General features: G+C 39.7%; 1 pseudogene; it reads right to left on the reverse strand.

Annotated features, from left to right (window-relative positions):
• Positions 1-403: 403 nt before the first annotated feature.
• On the reverse strand, positions 404-930 carry LOC140516145 (centrin-2-like; annotated as a pseudogene).
• Positions 931-7,791: the final 6,861 nt, after the last annotated feature.

Consider the following 7,791-nt stretch of genomic DNA (forward strand, 5'->3'; position numbering starts at 1 on the left):
GGAAACCAGCACCTTAAAGGAGATATTCTTTGTTCCACATTGGTGGCCATAACACTTGAATTTTGCTCTGGGGTTTGGTGTAATATTCATGAATGAAAGAAGTGATGCCAGGCAAAAGGGAGGGGAGGGAGAGGAGGAGAGTTTTAGGCCCCCATCCTTAAGCCTAGTGGATTCTGAATTGAATAATTCACTGAGAAGATGTATTATCTAGAACTATGTTTTTAGAATTCTTTAGAAAACATACAATTGATTCAGGTACTTGCTGATATAATTATCTAGACAAGTTAGTGGAAGGGGAAAATCAGCCTCTCTGCCCTATATTGATGCCTCAAAAAATGAAACCAAGGAACCTTCAGAACCAGTAAATTTGTATGGGCCTGCAAAAGAGGAAGAGATATTGACCTCAATAGAGACTGGTCTTTTTCATGATCCACAGGACTCTTGTTTGCTGACTTCTCCATCACCATCTTGATCAGCTTCATCAATCATTTCCTGGAGTTCCTCATCAGTGAGATTTTCCCCTAGCTCTCTGGCTACACACTTTAAGTTCTTGAAGGATATTTTTCCTGTTTCTTCATCAGTGAAGAGTCTACAGCCTTCAGAATTTCTTCTTTGGTATCCTTTTCAGCCATTTTTTGAGTCATCATAGCCAAGAAGTCATTGAAACTGATTTTCCCTATCCCCTCCTTGTCAATGTCAGCTATCATTTTTTTGATCTCTTCTTTCTTGGGTTTGAAGCCCAGAGCTCTCATGGCCACCTTGAGCTCCTTAACATCTATTGTTCGGGTTCCATCTGTATCAAAGACATCAAATGCCTCTCTAATTTCTTGTTTCTGTTCCTCTGTGAGTTCGGGTTTGAGTCCCATCTTCTTTCTTGGGGGGGGGGGGGGTCGTGGAGCCCAGGTTTGGCTTCTTGATGGTACTGGCCATGCCTCCACTCCCGATGGCTAATGCACAGACACTCTAATTAATCAATTTCAAGTAAGGAATATTCTCTTAGCTGAAGTAAAAGCACAAATCATGCATTTAAATCACAAGTGGCAAAGGTGCATTACAAACAATCATTTAGTGGCTTCCCACCAGAAACCTACAAGTCCTACAATACAACAATTTTGGAGTCAAGTCTTTGGGGGTCGTGACCACCTCCCCTAAAGCACAGAACCAGAATTCCGTGTGGTTACAGGTTCTACAATCTTTGATTCAATTCACTTAAGGTCCAGTGATGGTGAGCATTATCAGTTTTGATTAACCAGTTCAAGGTACATTGTGAACTCTGACTTCTAAGACAAAGAGGCAGCTCTTTAGAAAGTGAAATTATCAGTATATTTATTACACATATATCAATTAATATGAAAATTATAAATTCATTTCACATAAGTTAACAGTGTTTAAACTCCAGGCCAGGTGAACTTTCAAATGTGATTGTTTGTACCTATACTTGGGTTCATATACTTGGGACAACTTGAAGAGACCCTGGCCTCTTGGTATGATGCCTGCCTGTATCATGAGACTCAATAACTCATCATCAATTGTGAATAGAAATTACACTGGCTTTTGAATAGGTGTGTGGTGGGGACAGGGTGAATTATCCCCTAAAATCTTGAGATTTTTTACACTTTATAGCCCAAAAGCTTCATACTTTCTGAAAAGGTATTTTTATATGTATATGTACAGACACATATACACTTTTTCCCATAAAGGTAGTGCAATAGAATAGAGAGTACTATTTTCCCCTTATCAAAATTAAGCAAGATGATTGAGTTATTAGTTATAATATATTAATGGTACCACTCAATATTTTAAGTTTTATTTTTGGATCCTGCGTGTACATTTTGCTGAAATTGTAATCTAGGATTGCATCTCAGGACATGTGGTATCTTTGGTGTTATTTTGATAAACATTTTATGTTTATTGGATCTTTTCTCTCTACTGTATCACTCAGGCAATATTCACATGATGGTTATGAATATGCTGGGATAGTTCTGAATTGCAAAGTATAACAGACTCTCCATATAGAAGGCAGAAGAAAAACATTTATTCAGACACCTGAAAGCCAAATCTCAATACCAGAAAGCCAAATTCTATATAGAAACCAAGAAGTCAATACGCATTATCATAGCAGGGGACAAAGCCATTTCTAACTCTTCCCCACCCTCACCCCCACCCCAGGGCCTTCCCACCAATGAACACATACAAGACAAGCTATTCCTGCCTGTGTCCTCTCTCTGCTCCTCCCTAACTGCTCACACCAACTTCCTCCCAATTCTGCCCCACCCTTCCTGTTCCACCTGTTCAGCAAGCTCCTCCTACCACATGTGACTTAGGCTTCCATGTGATTTAAGCAGGTCACATGGACTTATTAATGAATGGGAAAGATCTTTCCATTTGAATTGAAATTACATCTGCATATCTTGTTTTTGCTCCAAAGGCATTAGAAAGTAGCTGAATTTAATCTGCCAACTATGGTCTTTTTGGTATAAGGCATCTGAGTGAAAGAAAGTATAATGTTGTATAACCAGGACAGTTACTTTGAATGGCTCCTACACTGTAAAAAATACTTTTTGTTCATTGTTTTAATGTAAAGAAACTGATTCTGTTAAAAAAAAAATTTCCCCTGCTATGTATTGAAACTCAGTTTCAGTGTTTATCTACAAAAGTCTGGATAACATTTCTGGAAACATCAGTACTCTGGATTAAAATCTTTTTGTAAAAGCAACAAGTCATTCACACAGTTAAAGTTCTACAAAGGAAGAAAAGGAGGAGGAAGGAGAGGAGGAAAAAATAGCAGCATTGCCCAACTGGAAATAGACATTTGGGTCCCCAGTGGGCAGCTTCCACTACTCACAGATTCACAGATTGTCATTCATCCTTTGTTCTTGAAGAGAACTAATGACATCTGGAGAGAGATTTCTTGCATTGCAAGGGAATTGGATATAAGTGAGGCAGAGCTGTGCAAAGTCATCAACCTTACTCTCCTCTGGAGCCATCAGAATCCAGTGGCAAGACATAAACCAGGGCAACTAGGGATTGCCCCCAGAAAGACAGTAGTGCACTTATCCTGAGCCCATTTTACAGTTCAGAAGAGACCTCAGGAGTGACTTCTGATGTGTGCTGGTTAATATTTATCAGCTGGCTCTTTGGGGGAAAAAAACTATAAAAAACACACTATCTTCTTTATTAACATTTCTACACCACTTTCTCAATTCTAGACAATCAACAAAACAATAAAGGTAGCCCACAACTGTAGTATTTCCTCTGATTTCTCAGGTGGCAGAGAAGTATGTAAGGATCTCAGGGAAACTGTTGTAAACTTTGTCTGATATATTCCCAGGGAGAATGGCAAGGTGATGGCCTAGTTGTCTGGAAGAGGAAGGAAAGCATGGCTTAGCATGGGGCTGGCTAAATACAGTGGGCTGCGTGAATTTGTGCTTACTCATTAAGGAGGCTGAGCAGGGAGAAGGACTCTAACAAGGTATTGATGAAGTCCCTAAATGTATTTTCTCTGCAGGTGTGGGGAGTGAGTGCTCAGATGGGTGAAGAATTTATAGGCTGTGTGAGTTAACTCTACCCCTATGGCCATCCCCAAACCCATTCCCTTTCCAGGCAGGTCATTTCCCTTCTCTGTGCCTGTTTTTCTCCATCTGGGCAATGGGCATCATAAGACTTGCACTTTCTGCTTGGGAATTAGGGTGAGAGCTCTTAACAGGGGTCTTGTGAAAATCAAAAGGGACATGTGAAAGGTTCTTTGCAATCCTTAAAGCACACAGTGTTCTGCAGAGCATTCCTTAACATTTATGGATTCTTTTGGGAAATTCAAGATTTCAGGCATGTATCTGGTCTAGGGATAGATTTTTGTGCACTTGATTAGGAGATGATCATTTAGTCCTTGAATGAAATAATAGATTCCATGTTTGCTCTCCTGATGCAATTCTTGTAGCCACAACTGGTTTCCATATCTTCTCTTATATACTGTTCTGCAGTTAGCCCCCCCCCTTTCTCTCTCCCTCTCCCTCTCCTACTCTGTGTGTGTGTGTGTGTATAATGCACACACATAATACATACATAAATATATAATACATATATATTTCGGATATGTTTGTTATCTCCCATTAGACTGTAGCACCTAGGGATTTAGATCTGTGCCTGGTTGACTACCCAGAGCAAAGAGGAAAAGAAGCCCCCTCCTCCTGTTGGCTGAGGAATCGTCATAATGCCAGCCTAATAAGGAGCTATTATCAGAGCCTGAAACTCAGGATAAGATTTCCTTGGCAACACACAAGTCACCATGACAACCAGAGATAGGGCCCCGCTGATACAGCTTTCAATAATACAATTCGTCCTCAGCAGGGCCTCACTTCTGAAGGGTGGGGCGGCAGCCTAGGGCCCATATTGGGATCCTATCCTGCTCCAAAGACTTTGCCAGCATTCCCTTGTGCCCCATTCCCAAAGGTCAAAGAAAAAAATTAGGATATGGTAAAATCCACATGATTTGACACAGGAGGAGCACATTAATCCTTAAATCACTCCCTTAGCACTCCACCCCCACCAGCTTCCATACTCCCAGGAGGAGGGATGTACCATCTGACCTGTGGCTTCCTGACGGAGGCCTATGTTGACTTTTCCTCTGCTGTAGAGATTTTGTCGCATTTCTCTTCAATTCTGCACAGTCACTTCAGAAGGAAGACAGGGGAAGCAGACATTGAAAACGTGCTACCTTCTGTCTGGAACAGCCCTAGGCCAGGGAGCTCCAGGTTTTCAGAGACTGCTCAGGTTAACTTCTAGAACCTCACTTCTCTGAGCTAACAATGACCATAAAGTATGGTAGGTGCTAATTCAGCCAAGACACAGAAGGAAAACAGGACTAAGGGAAGAATTGGGCAGGAGATCATGCCTGCTGCCTCCCATTTTCAGCACATAGGACAGTGCTTGGAACATAGTAGGTGCTTAGGAAATGTCTTTTTTTGTACTTTATATTTTTAATAATTTATTTATTTTTAGTTTTAGCATTCACTTCCACAAAATTTTGAGTTCGAAATTTTCTCCCCATCTCTCGCCTCTGCCTACCCAAAGACAGCATGCATTCTGATTACCCCTTCCCCCAATCAACTCTCCCTTCTATCACAACCCTACCTTCTCTCATCCCATACCCCTCTATTTTCCTGTAGGGCAACGTAGATTTCTATAACCTATTGCCTGTATGTCTTACTTCCAAGTTGCATGTAAAAAAATTTTTAACATTCATTTTTAAAACTTTGAGTTCCAGCTTCTCTCCTTTCCTTCCCCCCCATCCTCATTAAAAAGGTAAGCAATTCTACATAAGTTATACATGTGTAGTTGTGCAAAACACTTCCATAACAGTCATGTTGTGAAAGACTAAATATACTTCCCTCCATCCTATACTGCCCCCCATTTATTCTATTCTCTCTTTTGACCCTGTCCCTCCTCAAAAGTGTTTATTCCTAATTACCCCCTTCTCCCATTTGCTCTCCCTTCAATCATCCCCCACCCCCTCCAATTTATCCCCTTCCCACCTACTTTCCTGTAGTGTTAGATTTTCATAGCAAATTGAGTGTGTATGTTATTCCCTCCTTAAGTCAAATGTGATGACAGTAAGATTCATTCTTTCCCTCTCACCTCCTCCCTCTTCCCCTCCATTGAAAAAGCTTTCTCTTGCCTCTTTTATGTGAGAGATAATTTACCCTATTCTATTTCTCCCTTTCTCCTTCTCCCAATATATTCCTCTCTCACCCTTGAATTTCATTTTTTAGATATCATCCCTACCTATTCAACTCACCCTGTTCCCTCTGTCTATAAGTATATAATCCTTTCAACTACCCAACTAGTGAGAAAAGTCTCAAGAGTTACAAATATGATCCTTCCATGTAGGAATGTAAACAGTTCAACTTTAGTAAAATCCCTTATGATTTCTCTTTCCTGTTTACGTTTTCATGCTTCTCATGCTTCTTGCGTTTGAAAGTCAAATTTTCTATTTGGCTCTGGTCTTTTCATCAAGAATGCTTGAAAGTTCTCTATTTCATTGAATGACCATTTTTCCTACTGAAATATTACACTCAGTTTTGCTGGGGAGGTGATTCTTGGTTTTAATCCTAGCTCCTTTGACCTCTGGAATATCGTATTCCAAGTCCTGCAATCCTTTAATTTAGAAGCTGCTAGATCTTTTGTTATCCTGATTGTGTTTCCACAATACTTGAATTGTTTCTTTCTGGCTGCTTGCAATTTTTCTCCTTGATCAGGGAGCTCTGGAATTTGGCTACAATATTCCTAGGAGTTTTCCTTTTGGGATCTCTTTCAGGAGGTGGATTCTTTCAATATCTACTTTACCCTCTGGTTCTAGAATATCAGGGCAATTTTCCTTGATAATGTCTTGAAAGATGATGTCTGGAATCTTTTTTTGATCATGACCTTAAATTGTCTTTCCTGGATCTATTTTCCTGGTTGCTTTTTTTCCCAATGAGATATTTCACATTTTCTGCTATTTTTTCATTCCTTTGGTTTTGTTTTATAATTTCTTGATTTTTCATAAAGTCATTAGCTTCCATTTGTTCCATTCTAATTTTGAAGGAATTACTTTCTTCAGTGAGTTTTTGGACCTCTTTTTCCATCTGTCCAATTCTGATTTTTAAGGCATTCTACTCTTTGTTGGCTTTTTGGATCTCTTTTGCTAGTTGGGTTAGTCTATTTTAAGGTGTTATTTTCTTTAGCATTTTTGGGTCCCCTTTAGCAAGCAATTGATTCAGCTTTCATGATTTTCTTGCATCACTCTCATTTCTCTTCCCAATTTTTCTTCTGCTTCTCTTACCTGATTTTCAAAATCCTTTTTGAGTTCTTCCATGGCCTAAGACCAATTCATATTTTTCTTGGAGACTTTGGATGGAGGAGCTTTGACTTTCTTGTCTTCCATTTGCCTATTTTGTCACTTTGGTTCCTTTTCACCAAAGTAAGATTCTCTAGTCTGATTCTTTTTCCAGTTTTTGCTCATTTCCCCAGCCATTTACTTGACTTTTGAGCTCTTTGTCAAGGTAGTTCTATGCTTCCAGTGGGGGCAGGGGGTTGTTTTGGATCTTGTGATGAAGGATTGTTTTTATCCACTCTACCTACATCTCCAGAGCCTAGAACAATGCCTGGACTGAGGCAATTGATAAATAAATACATGTTGACTGATTGGTTTTGATTGGGAGACTTTATTCCAGTTCACCATGCTAAGGTGGGGTCTTCTAGCCACTAGATGGCAGTGTGGCCTGACCCAACGGAAACTGCCTAAGCTCCCTGTGGAGGCATGCCTAAATCCACTTTGGGGACTGTAGTTCCATCCATGAAACGCTTTCTTTTCTTTTGTTTTCTGCATTAGCCATGTTGACTTTTTAAAAATCAAGAAAAGTAAAGAAAGTGAAAAACATTGTTTCAATCTGCACTCCAAGTTTTTCAGTTCAATCTGGATGTGAATAGCATTTTTCATCATGCATCTTTGGAAAGTGTCTTGTATTATTGCCTTGATCGGGGAAGCTAAGTCCTTCACATTTAACCATTATTACAATTTTGCTGTTACTGTGTATATTGTTTTCCCAGTTATGCTCATTTCACTTTACATCAGTTCACAGAAGTCTTCCCAGGTTTCTCTGAACCATCCCACATTTCATTTCTTTTTTTTTCCTTTTTAAAAATGCATTTATTCTTAGTTTTTAATAGACTCTTCTACAAGATTTTTGAGTTCCAAATTTTCTCCCCATGTCTTCCCTCCACAAGCCCCAAGACAGCATGCATTCTGATTGC

This window comes from Notamacropus eugenii, chromosome X (assembly GCF_028372415.1).
Source record: "Notamacropus eugenii isolate mMacEug1 chromosome X, mMacEug1.pri_v2, whole genome shotgun sequence".
Classification (NCBI taxonomy): domain Eukaryota; kingdom Metazoa; phylum Chordata; class Mammalia; order Diprotodontia; family Macropodidae; genus Notamacropus; species Notamacropus eugenii.